We start from the raw sequence: 14137 nt of genomic DNA on the forward strand, positions 1-14137 counted from the left end.
ATATCAACCTAACTGTCGGCCACCATATGTCCCTCCAACGAGGTGTAATGGTCTGAGATGCTATTTCATTTCATAGCAGGACCCCGTTGGTTTCCATTTGCTTCACCCTTACGGTACAGCGATGCTTCGACGATGTTGTACACCCATTCTGTTGCTCTTCATGGCAAGCCGTCCTGCGCATACATTTCAGCAAGATAACGCCCGCCCGCGCCGCAAGAGTTTCTACTGCTTGTCTTTGTGTTTGAAAAACCCTACCTTGGCCAGCAACTGCTCTGGATCTCTCCCCAGTTGAGAACGTAAGGAGCACTATGGGCAGGCCCCTCCAACCAGCTTGGGGTTTTGACGATCTGTGCGCCAATTGGAGAGAATTTTGCACGATATCCCTCAGAAGGACTTCAAACAACTCTATCAATCAATATAGAGGTGAATAACTGCTTGCATAAGGGACAGAGGTGGACCAACGGGTTATTGAGTTGTCTAATTTATGAAGTACCTTCTCTTGACTAAACCATTCAACCGTAATCATTTTCTTCTCTTTATATGTACGAGTACATCACATCTACCGATTTCAGTCCCATTCAGATAATTCCTTTGTGGTGCTTCTGTTTTTTGTCTTAGACAGTATTTAATACCAGAAAAAACACATTTCCTAAAGATGAAGAGTGATGTGTGTTTGTGGCAGCTATAGCAACCTCTCAGGTGAAGATTACAACACAACATCCCAGGAGAACGTGCATGTGCAGCTTGTGGACACATTTCACACCCTGAGAAAGGTAGAAGCGTTGGCACGGGGGACGTGGGGGTCTCCTGACGACAAACTGCAGAGCCTTGGTTCTTGTCAATTGTGCGATTGTTGGACTGCCTCCTATAAATAGACGGATGACGACAGCTAAAATTCCTGCAGAGGAAACAGGAAGAGAGGCACCGACAATCGGGAACAGTATCCTGAAAGCTGGTTGAGACACTCTGCTAAACCCGCAGGACAGGACAGGTAGTTTAAATCGTGGAAAGGCGCCAAAATAAGCGGCTGTCAGTTATACTCGAACATATGCCCTTTTATTTAATCAAACATTACAAGAGCCAACGAAAAAAAAAAAAAAACACACAGCTTTAGTTTTGGAACTTATTTAGGGCTGAATGCACTGTGCAATCTCATGCCTTAAGTGCAAGACCACTTTAATTTAAAAACGGCTGAAAGCCAAGAACTTAAAGCTGAACCAGAATCAGAAATTTAAGAGGCAAAACCTTATCTTAAAACAGTTCCTCAATTAGGCTGAAGGCCCACAGAATCTGACACTTTAAGAGCAAACAACTTAAATTCAAAATCAGCTGTAGGCCTAACACTTAAGACTCAATAATATTAATTTTACATATGCCAAAGGCTTTACATAAAACAGTTCTTAAATTAGGCTGAAAGCCCAAACCATCTAACACATTAAGAGCAGAACAACTTTGCTTCAAAATCGGCTGAAGGGCCCCAAGAATCTAACACTTTAAGGACAAAACAACTTAAATTCAAAGTCGGCTGATGCCCCAACACTTAAGACTCAATAACATTAGCTAAAACAGTTCTTAAATTAGGTTGAAGGCCCAAACCATCTGATACCTTAAGGGCAAAACAACCTTAACCTAAAAATCGGGTAGAAGCCATACCAGTACAAACAAGAAGAACAAACAAGAAACGGCAGTACACACAAGGGCACTCAGAAGTTCTGGGGGTCAGCCTGGAATTCAAACACTAACACTCGCTTAGGTGAGACAGGAGGTCGGCCCAACCATTGACGATCCAACGACAGCCCAACCGACAGACAGTCAACGGACCCACCGACAAGATAACCTCGGCTTCACCCAACCAGCGCACAACAGGGAGTTCAATGGAACAACGTAGAAGGTATTGGCGCCCACAACCAATTATACATTGAGCTGTCAAACTACACACCGTGCTGGACAGTGATAACACGATGAGGAAAATAAACTGCCTGAATTTACGTCAACGGCCAGTGCAGGTAACCGGAACGTTAAAACGTCAAAACTCAGCTTCCATGTCCAGGATTGGTGAGCCACGAACCTCGTAGCAATGGGAACAGCACCACACACTCCGACACCACATAGAGGCCGCCAGTGGGCCCATCCAAATTATGCGCCGTGGAGATTTCCTCGCTGCTCCACGCCAACTGGCCAACTGCCCAGCCCGGAAACGGTGAAAGGACCTAATATACGTCGGCCGATGAGACGACCAACCGAACGACCAACCAACGGTCGTCCCGCTCCAATCTCCCTCCGTTGGACAGTTCATGTGTGTCGCCAGCGGTCGGTGAGCACTGGCTGTCGGCGCCTCACCGGCGCTCCATCCCTGACTTCACTGCTGCTGCGTCCCGACTGCATTGCTGGTCCGTCTCCAACTGACTGTCAGACACACGACGATCCGGAAATACTATCGGTCGCTCTAGAGATGGTACGACAGTGCACTTATCGATACGCGCTGCTGCTTCCGCTCACGGGAAGTAAGGTAGGAAGTTAGTGACGCCAATAAATGGAATAAGAGAACGAGGTGGCAGTACTGTAATTGAAGATGGCAAACAATAAATGGCCTGAACATGAGCCGTACACGGCTCACTAGTTTAGAACAAGATTTGCCATGAATTGTTTAGCGCTGACACCTTGACACGGTGTAGCGTACAAATCAATGATAACATGTCCGTAAACGCCCAATAGAACGTACTGGAAGCAGCGATTCTCAATGCCTGTACCTCTCCAACTCCTGTAACCATAATTGTGGGAGCTTTTAGGCATGATAACAGGACTGATTTGGTAACTGTTAAATACTCTCCAGTATGCGGCAAGAATGGTAAGCCCTTTTGTCACATTCTTCATGCTGGGGTACGAAGTGTTATATTTCAGCGGGATAATGCAACAACTCACGCAGTAATTCGCACCACAAACGCCTTGGGGCATGTACAAATCCTAGACTGGCTTGCCTGTTTAAGCAGATTTACGTCTATGGAACACGTATGGGATGCGATGGGAAAACGTGCCCTCCTATCTTCCAACCATCCACCAGCCAGCAATATTTATGAACCGGTAAATCATGTGTTTCACTCATGGAAATAAATTCCTCAGTATGAGGTTTGCACCTTGTTCTTTCCCGCATCACAACGAATGTAAGAGTACCCGTGCTGATGTTGATGATGAGTATTAAATGACTAACATTTCATCCCACCCGGGACTGATGTACGTAATGTTATCGAAGTCTGATAAATATTACAGTGGTGTTTCATGATGTGACATTTTACATTTCCGCTAGTTCCGTAAACATCTGTTGAACCAGAGAGCTACAGAACTATTTAGTGTCTTGATGGTGCTGCTACACCCATTTGTGATCTCTTTTAGCCCTATAGAAAAGTGCGTTATTGTGTTTCCTGAAAGAAGCAATTCTGTGCACGACACATCATGGTCTTTCACTGGTGGGACATAACTATCGTCATCTAGTGGTGGATGTGATTTCCAACGGTATATTAATAACCAAGTTGGTGAAGATGCTGGTACACGAGGATTTTTGGTCTTAGACAATGGCATGAGATCACTTCCGAGTCAGTAACGCTGCATCCAAAGCCTCGTGTCCTTCTGCTAATGGTTGTTCTAATGTTCCTTGTGGGACGTCCCTTCGGGGAAATGTTAAAAACAATGGAATAATAATAATGTCGTACGGCTCAACGGCCTGGTGAATATCTTTCAGCCTGACACCACTTCGGCGACCTGTGCATGAGGCAACGGCACCCGCTTTTCCCAGGCTGTCACCCGTCCAAGTACTAACCAGGCGAGTTACTTCGGTGACCGGGCGAGAATCGGTGTATCCAATGAAGCGTAGCCTGTGGCGGACTACTGCTGGATGCATACAGAATATTCCACAAGTTGAGCGTGCCCTCAGGGTCCTCCATTGGCACGGATCCAAAAGAGGGCGGGGTGAGGAATATGGGGGTCATTACTCGCCAGCCCTTCACCCCAGTCCCTAAAGAAATATTTGCTTGTATATATATATATAATATATATATATATATATATATATATATATATATATATATATATTAAACAACGCCTTTTTTGCTTAGTGGAGTACTAGGCGTAGGTGGCACGTGAAAATAATGACAACAAGTTGTTTTTGTCGAGAGGAGACAGTATCAAACGATGAGCCTCCTAGAACCACACCCTGCAGCCACGATAGTGCTCCCATATACGGGTTTGTACGTGTTATACTTAGTACCCTAATTGCTAGTGGTTGTTATACTGATTCTACAGAACCAAACGAGCTCTGCAGGGCTTCCATTGGACCAGTGTGCTGTAATCACATCAAACAAAAAATAGAAATCGCGTGGGTTGATCACCTGAGAGTTCCTTCATATGTAAATGAAGTTGCATTACTAACCAACTCCGTCTTTTTATAAATAATGCATTTACTTTTTAAATGCTGTTTCATGTAAACAACCGGTCAGTCATCTGAAATCGGTTATTTCTGTGAAACATCTTATAAATATATGTTCTGAAATTGTTCTGCCAGTCAAGATTTTTGTCCTTCCTATGACGATAATGCCATTTCTCACAATTTCTTTAAAGTGATGAATATACCTTTCAAAAACATCTGAATCGTAGGGTACAAAATATCATTCATGTTTGACCCGTACTTCATTCATGCAGATACATTTCAAGTTTTACTTTTAAAAATAATTTCTGCTGATCGCTCGTAGTACAGTGCATGGTTTGAAGTAACGCTTGGAATTTTCTGCGTTCCTTTATAGCTCGAAACACAGGAACTATATTAGCCGAAGGTTCTTATTAAGTGACTCTATTCATCGTCAGTACATCGTTGAAGTGATGTATAATTTGTTAATTTTCGAAACATGAGCATTCCGCAAAAACAGGAAAATACTTTGAAGTATACCGTTCCTTTATTTACTGTTTCCGGGTAGAGAAATGTTTGTGGATTGTCATCTGTCCTGTCTCCTCTATACCAGGGTTAACCAAGTTAAACGCGCATAAAATAGTCAAGACAGCATTCTCGACTCTTGGACGGTCTGCCACTGAGATCTACATGTATGTCTATACTACTTCCACATCTACATCTACGTGATCACCCTACAGTTAACATTTAAGTGTTCAATTAAGGGTTCACAGAAGCACCTTTAGAATGTTTTTCGACGGTTGCACTCTCGAATATCTCACTGAAGAAACGAATACCTGAGCTATTATTTCTCTAAATTTACTGCGATGGTCTTTTGTCCTTGTGTAGGTGTCATTCAACAATGTGTTTAGACGTTCGGAGAATAAAGCTGGTGACTTTACTTTCGTGAAAAGATCTCGCTGCAACGACGAAGCCTTTGTTTAACAATTGACGCAACAACTTACACTATCTATGACATTCTCTTTCCTATTTTGCGATTATAGAAACTAAATATCCTTCTTTGAGCTTTTTCGGCATCCTCCGTCGGTCCTGTCTGGCAAGGATCTAATACCGGGTAACAATACGCCGCCGGCCTGTGTGGCCGAGCGGTTCTAGGCGCTCCAGTCTGGAACCGCGCAGCCTCTACGATCGCAGGTTCGAATCCTGCCTCCGGCATGGATGTGTGTGATGTCCTTAGGTTAGTTAGGTTTAAGCAGTTCTAAGGTCAAGGGGACTGATGACCTCAGAAGTTAAGTCCAATAGTGTTCAGAGCCATTTGAACCATTTGAACAATACGCCAGAGAAGGGCTGTCAAGTTAAGTATAAGCTACTAAAGAGGCTGCCTATCTACTAGATTTACTGCGTCTTCTAGGTGTTCTCCCAATGAAACGCAGTCGGGGTAACCTTCCTCACAGAATTTTATACACGATGTTTCCTATTTGAGTTGTTAGTGATGTAATCCCATATATATATTTGAATCTGTAATCTTTAAATTTGTGTTTTTGTGTTTTAATTATGGGAAAATCGAAATTTAGCGGGTTCGTTTTGGTACTTATGTGGATAACTTCATACCCTTTACTGTTTAGAGTCCATTGCCAGTTTTCGCACAAAACACATATCTTGTCTAAATCACTTTGCTGTTGGTTTTTCCCTTCTGGTGATTTTGCTATGCGGTTAACAACAGCTTGAGCTGCATACAGAATAATATGGCTACTCAAACTGTGTCCTAAATCGTTTATATAAATTAGGAACAGCAGAGCGCCTATAGAACTTCTTTCAAGAACGTAAGATGTCACTTCTGTTTCATTCGATGGCTTTCCGTCAACTGAGACTTTTCGGATAGGTTATCAAGGAATAAAGCTGAGAGGATGCTACACAGCCATTCAATTCGATTGGAAGCCGCTTGTGAGGAAAAGTGTCATAATGAGTGTGAAAGTCTGGAAATGTGGAATAAACCTGAGATCCCCGTCGATAGCATTCATTACCCGTCCGTTAATCATCACTGTAGAGAAACGATACGATTCTATGCCCATGTCAACACCGGTTGTTAAACTGAATATATTTATAGACTAATGGTGAATACATCTATCGAATTCGCACATAAAATTCCACTTTAAAAAAAATTGTCTGTGACGTAAAACAAAGCGATGTTTCGTGCGGTCACTGCGAGTGTTTGTTGAAAAGTATTTGTTTGACTGATTTAATCTTGACAGTGAATTGAAACTACACTAAAGAATACTAGAGAAAGTGCTCCTGGCGACTTTAAGGAGAGACACCCAGCATACAGGCACATACATGTTACTCAAAATTGTCTGCTACGCTGTAGGGTTTTGCCCCGCGCAACTTGGCCCTCATTGGCCAGCCTCTCTGTTCTCTGAGAGCGGCCGCTATCCAGTATCGGCGCTGAAGGCCGGCTGCCACAAAGGCGGTTATCGGTGCCAAGGTCGCTCCCCGGTTGCGGTCGACCCGGCAGCCAGGTCGAGTGGCCTGCCCTGCCCTGCTCTGCCGAGAGCACTGTGCCCCAGTGCCCCCGCCTGCCTCGTAGGCTACCCTGCAGACACCGGAGTGCTGCCGGTAGCAGAGGCTGCAAACCAAGTAGATGGAACTGCAGTAGGTAGCTCAGAAGAATGCCTGAGAGGGGTAAGGTGTGTGCGAGGAAACTGTCTCGCTCTCTTCTGCTTTGCCGTTGCCCGTGGTCAGTGTCAACTGTTCGTCCGAAAAATATTGCCCTGCTAACAGACTTCAATGTCTAACTTGCTGTGTTGTTCTTTGTCGTTCTCGCTGCTTTTATAAATCCATACAATGGTAGAGCATAGTGTACACTCATTGATAAAAATACTGTATTCGGCGCAATAACTCTGTATGCAACAACCAAAACGAGTTTATTTATTTATTTTTTCATTTCAGTTTTTTTTTCCACCATATACCTCTCACCTTGTTCATTTAAAAACATGTCAGTGGAGGCATTCTGTTTCTCGCTTAAGGAGGAACTTGTTGCTAGCTTTCAGAGTTTCATACGAATAATACCCTTGACATTACTTTTCTTGCCCAATTTTTGGTCAAATATTTGAGCGAAGTAAATCGAGGCTCCCTCTAAATTACATAATCGGTTTTTGTCCGAATTTTCATAGCCAAACCAAGAGTGGAAAATGGACAGATGTGGTATTAAATTGATGAATAACAGAATTAGTTTTGCAAAACAAAATGGTTTGTTTGCTTGAAAGCGATCGGGGTAATAAAGAAAATTTAATAAGTGATTTGAGGAAAAATAATCATCCGAATTTTTGCTCTTAAATGAAATGTGGGAAACAGACAAACGGAGTAGCAAATTGACCAGCGTGAAACCTAGTTTCACCAACAAGTATTTAATTGTTTGAAAATATTACTGTAATTAAGAAGATTTAATTAGTAATTCGAGCGAAAATTGTACAATGGACATTTGTCCGAATTTTAATAGCCAAACGAAGAGCTTGATATTAACAAATGGGGTATGTAATTGACCAGCATGAGGTCTACCTTTCCAGAACCATATTTCATTGCTAGAAAGTGAACAGCGTAATTTGTGAAAACTTAATTAGTGACTTCAGGAAAAATTACAATGTATCACTATCATCTGCTGTTAGCTTCATAGCCGGCTGGAGTGGCCGTGCGGTTCTAGGCGCTGCACTCTGGAACCGAGCGACCGCTACGGTCGCAGATCCGAATCCTGCCTCGGGCATGGATGTGTGTGATGTCCTTAGGTTAGTTAGGTTTAATTAGTTCTAAGTTCTAGGCGACTGATGACATCAGAAGTTAAGTCGCATAGTGCTCAGAGCCATTTGTTAGCTTCATAAATGAAGTGTGAAAGTCTCTTCAAGGCCTAGATATTTTGCGTACAAAATATTACATTGGTCTTTTTGCACAAAATGTTACATTGGTCTGTTATTTAACTGTCAAAATGGTTACATTCAAATCAGATACTAAATTCAGAACATTAAGAGAATAGAAGACGTTAGGAAAGCAAATGAGATGTTATAAAGTTTATACTTCCTGTACAAAATTTGGAAACAAAAACATGACGAAATAAAAACTGACAGATGTTTTGACAGATGATTTGTTTGCAAGTAAGAAACGAAACAGATTTGAGAAACATTTGACGAGCACCTCGAATCATGGTCAATATCGTCTACAGCAAATGGGACGCCGACTGAGAATTTAAAGTTCAATGTTTAACTTAGCAGCTTTGAATTTCAAACTGCAGCGGAGGTTTTCTTGTATGCTGTAGTATGTAGACCGTGCAGTCTGCTGTTGTCTCGCCTTGACATATTTCTATCATCTACGCACGAAGGTCTAGAAAAGTTCCACCAATTTCTCTCACTCAAAAGTTTTTCGACGTAGAATCCTTCAAATAACAGGAAAGGCAACGCGCATTCTCAATCTCAACTTCATTTGCTGTGCATGATTTCGAGGATAATTCGAAAGTGCTTCAAAATTTTCTCTAATCTGTTTTATTTCTTAATTTTAGAAAAATCATTTCACGAAATATTTGAACAATTTCTCTTTTTTAAATTTTTTGTTATTTTCGAGTTATGTTTAGAAAGCATGATCCTTTTGTGACCTTCTTCTTTTTTTCATTTTTTTATTTATAGCTTTAGTACCAAAAGCTGTAAATTCTTGTAAAAGATCCATGCAGTATCAAGTCTTCACTGCAAGCAAGAAACAGAAGCTAGGATTCCTCCTCTGACAACTATTAAGTTTTAATTAAAGTTGCGTGCACACTACAAGAATTAATAAATATTTTGTGCAGCAGCTATCGAGCCTATAGCCATAAAAATGAAGAATTTGACCTTTATTACTCCAGAAGTATCAGGACGCCAGAAAGATATAAAGATTGAATATATTTACGTCATTTACAAGTAAAATGCACTAGCAATAACGATTTTTGAACAGCACCCTGGCAGTCTTCACAGCAGCAGACGGCAATAGATTGAATCACTCGTAAAGATACACTTCTTTACGTAGTTTTCTTTTTTCCAAGTAAGTACAGTTTGGACATCTGTAATAACTATCTTCGTGCATTTCAACGAAGTACATGCGGATATCATTTCCCGACACGAAAAATGGTGATAAAATTTATGTTTTTTCTTCTTTTTTCCACCTCAACACTACTACTTGTGTAAATTTTTGAGGAGACAACACCAATGCTACCTACTCATGAGTGACAGAACTGCCGGGAGAAACAAAGAAATATGATCAAATATTCGCCAAATTTTCCTGACAAAGATGTTTGACGTGGTGCTAAAAAGGGGTATTTCACAGTCATTAAATTTTTTTTAAAGTTCAACTTGCTACCCCCGTCGGAGGTTCGAGTACTCTCCTGGGGATGGGAGTGTGTGTTGTCTTTAGTGTAAGTTAGTTTATGTTAGATTAAGTAGTGTTTAAGCCTAAGGATCGATGACCTCAGCAGTTTGGTCCCGTAGAACTTACCACAGATTTCAGAAGTACTTTTATTTTTGAATAATTTCATTAATAGAATTAATGTTCCAACCATTATAAAATTAACAAAAAGTACGGAACAAATGAAGCACTTTTAGCTTGTGGTATCCAGAGTTCAAAAATAGACAAAGTAGAGTGGAAAACTAAGAATTTTTTTATTTTAGAATGTGACCACCTCCTCTACTCCGACTTGCTGCAAAGCTGTCTTGATGTTTCCAGGTGTAGAGATGGATGATTGTAGCTGTGATTGTGGATATGAAGTCGCCTGCAACATATCCCACCTGCACATCAGCACACGATTGATGATATGCTTTGTGTCTCTTGCTAACCTCCCCCTCCCCCCCCCCCCCCTCCAAACGAAGCAAGATTATTAAAAAGAATCGAAGGAATATACTAACTAAACTTTGAAACTATGTTTACAAACACACAACAGAGACGTCAAATACCTGTAGCGACGCCAGCGCTCCAAGTGGTTACATTTCACATTACAGTGAGCAGAAGACGAACGGCTTTTATGATAAAATCTATGGAAAGGCTTTGGATCTGATCATACTTCTTTGACGAAAGACGAGATTTGACAATGTTCCCTATCACACTGTCAAATTTCTTTGACATAAATGTTTGACATATCAACTTTCACAAAGAACTATTATAGTATAATATCGAGCTAACGTGAAGCGGTGGCTGATGTGGTGTGTTTACATGTGTTTCCCAGATACGTAATATTTGGGGCGTGTTTACTTTTGCAGCATCTGAGGGACGATGAGTTACTAGTACCTTATACCTACTGACTGACATTTATTTCATTTGCGTAAGGGCTGGAGATAATAAAATCGCCCCTGTCTGTAATTTATATAGTGTCAGTAGTGATGGAACAATATTATTTCACAGTTACAGGGAAGATCGTGCTCATTTGGTGTTTCTCGTTGAAACTGGACATCCACTCTTTTTTGTGGGCATTGGTTGCTTATTGTTGTATTCATCAAAACAAATCTGATGGCCAACATCCAATGTACCAGGAAAAGAAGCCCCCTACTACAGAAGTCTGGACGCTGTACAACGCTTGCACGCTAGCAACAGATGAGCTCACACGGCGTCAATATAAAAAAAAGTTATATAGGCAACAAAAAAATGAAACAAGTAATAAACACTTATTATAAGAATTTATACAAAACACTTAACTTTTAGTGATGCATAATCTGGGCTCTGTAGCTAGAGTTAACATGCTAATATAAACCAATACAGTGAAAGAGAACTACCTAATATGTAGAAGTTCAGTCTCGACTACTATATTTCACCGTTTACAATCCTGGCTGTGATTTGAGTATCACGTAGATACCCGGTGTTTACTGCTCGACAATCACTCGATAACAGCTCCTGCCTATAACGGCGCAAACGGATGATGTGCGTCGGCTGGCGATAACTGCAGCCTGAAACTGGTGAACCGCAATTGGTGACCTGGAAGAGGAACTGTTGCTGTCGACAGCTGCAACTGGCCGAATGTGTACGGCGCGTACTATTATCCCGCGACCGGCGAAATGATGTCTGCCTGTGCACTGTTTTGCGGTAGAGGAAAATAGTTTCAGATATCACCTCCCTGTGTGCGGCTGACATTTTTATAGGCGGATGAAGCCAACCATTTCAAAGTCTCGTGGCGTAAGCATAAATTGGTTCCACTTCATAAACGCCATTTGCGTGGTGACTGTTCGGAACACTTTGGCTCCTGGCATAAGAAGTTGCTCTAATGTTATCGCTATGTACGCGGCATTTATGGAAGTGGTTGCCTCGTCGTGTTCTCTCTTGAAACACTGATACCTATGCCACACTTACCTTTCGCATGAGATTGTGTTTCTCCATTTGATCCTTTCACTGCAGTATCCGCTTCTGGCACAACTTTCATACACCACTATCAGAAACGCTAATCACTGGTGTATTTTTCCCCGGCCGACCGAACTGTTTATTTGAATTACTTTTGCTGCGCAGTTCAGAACATGCTTGTTTCCGATTGTGCGCCATTACCCTTCTAAGGTGAGAAACTACGTGACGATACACATACTGTATGGCATACGTGTACACTTCTGTTACTGTGTGACATAAAAGTCACTTAGTAGGAGACGAAAGACGTGTACTAACGGGATGGCCTAATTGGGTTGTGTTTCACTGACAGCAGGAGTTTGTGTCACATTTTCGGTATTATCTTCTTCAGTCCTGTGTATTTCTACCACAGATAATGGATTCCTGAACCTCTCCCAACAACGTTATGTACCAGGGGGCTATACTCAAACCCTAGCTATTCACGAAGGTCCAATGCGGACTGCAGTTACCGTATAGGAGCGAAAATTGGTAGATATACTAACGGGTTAATGCAAAACCGAATTGCGCAGGAAAAAAAAAAGAATTGAAATTTTGGCCCCCAGCTGCAAATCTTGCGCCGTAATAGCATCTCGTCGACGTCTCCGGTGCTCATATTGAACAAATTATGGAAGTGGCGGTTAATATTAAAATCAAAATAATGCCTTTCTCATCTGTTTGACTCATTCCGCTAACGTCGTCTTTCTAAATCATTACATATGGAAACATTTCTACACACCATTCTTGCATTCAAAGCTCGTAATTATTACCTCGTAGCCGAATTTGGAACTAGTTTTTTTCAATATAAATGGCTTCCGTGGTAACGTATTAGACTGTCCACCAGGGTTCGCTGCCATATGATAATTACAGCCCACACTGGACCTGTGAGTAGCCGCATTTTAATTGTAATCACCCGGTATGTCTGCATGCAGCTTACGAGCGCGCCTCCCTAACTCACCCCTCCCGTTTCACATTCACCCTTCCCTGTTCTCTCCCTCACTTGCCGGCCCTTGTGGCCGAGTGGTTCTAGGCGCTTCAGTCCGGAACGCGCTACTGCGGTCGCAGGTTCGAATCCTGCCTCGGGCATGGATGTGTGTGATGTCCTTAGGTTAGTTAGGTTTAAGTAGTTCTAAGTCTAGGGGCTGATGACCTCAGATGTTAAGTCCCATAGTGCTTAGAGACTTTTTTTTCTCCGTCTCTTTCCCCTCTCCTTTTCTCTCTCTCTCTCTCTCTCTCTCTCTCTCTCTCTCTCTCTGTATGTGTGTGTGTGTGTGTGTGTGTGTGTGTGTGTGTGTGTGCGGTGTGTGCGAGTATAGGTTTTTTTGGGGTGAGGGGGAGGGGTGATGCGGTTCACTTCCTTCATCTCTCCAGCCTAATCTTTGACATAGCTTGAGTTGTAGCTGAATGGTTTTTCGACAATTTACGGCACATAAATGGAGTGTAAGAAATGTTCTTTAACTGCCAGCGTGATTGCCTCTCACTTGTTGTTTCCTATGTCCAACAAACCATCAGACTGTCTTACGTCACGCAGTTTCGAACTTTACTGGACATAAACTCCGTTTTATTTGTTGCGTCACGATTCCTTTTGTGGCCAATTAAGGAAACTGGATTTAACGCAGAGGACGGAAAACCGAGTGATCAATAGCGGGTCGTGCGTCATCTTAGAGCAGAGCAGAGTTGCAGCTGCAGCCAGAGTCTCAGCTACGACGCAAAGAAAGGATTACAGGGTCATTCATAGTTTTGAATAATCATAACGGGCCTTTGGAATACAAGCCATTATCAGGCATAAATGATTTCATTTCGTTCTTAAACGGTTTTCGTTGATTTCCGTTGATTCGTGAAGCAGACGGTCAAATATTTTTGCGGCTACACACCTTGTTACTTTCGCTGCAGGAGACATATTAATTAGTGTATAGTGGAGGGCATATTGGCTCCTAGTTTTGTTTTTACGAATTCAGTTGTTATTTTCATAATTCAATGAGTTCTTCACAACAAAATTCGTAACAGATAACGTAATGTGAATCTGTTGTTAGAATTTTTAATTTCTTAAAAGACATCATAGTCGCCGTTGACTGTATGAAATATTTATTATTACGACTGAAATTTCGGCCTTAGGGCCATTTTCAAGTAACACTGCAAGAAAATAAGACTATCTGACATAAGTACATGTCGTCCTCAAAATGCAGTCTTTTGATGTCTATTACTGTGTAATAAGCGTCGTACTCATTGGATCTTGTGGGGCTCTCGCATTCAACACGCTGCCTTTTGACGACAACATGTACTCATGTCAGATAGGTTCAATTGGTTCAAATGGCTCTGAGCACGATGGGACTTAACATCTGAGATCATCAGTCCCCTAGAACTTAGAACTACTTG

This window comes from Schistocerca americana, chromosome 1, assembly GCF_021461395.2.
Source record: "Schistocerca americana isolate TAMUIC-IGC-003095 chromosome 1, iqSchAmer2.1, whole genome shotgun sequence".
In the NCBI taxonomy this organism is placed as follows: domain Eukaryota; kingdom Metazoa; phylum Arthropoda; class Insecta; order Orthoptera; family Acrididae; genus Schistocerca; species Schistocerca americana.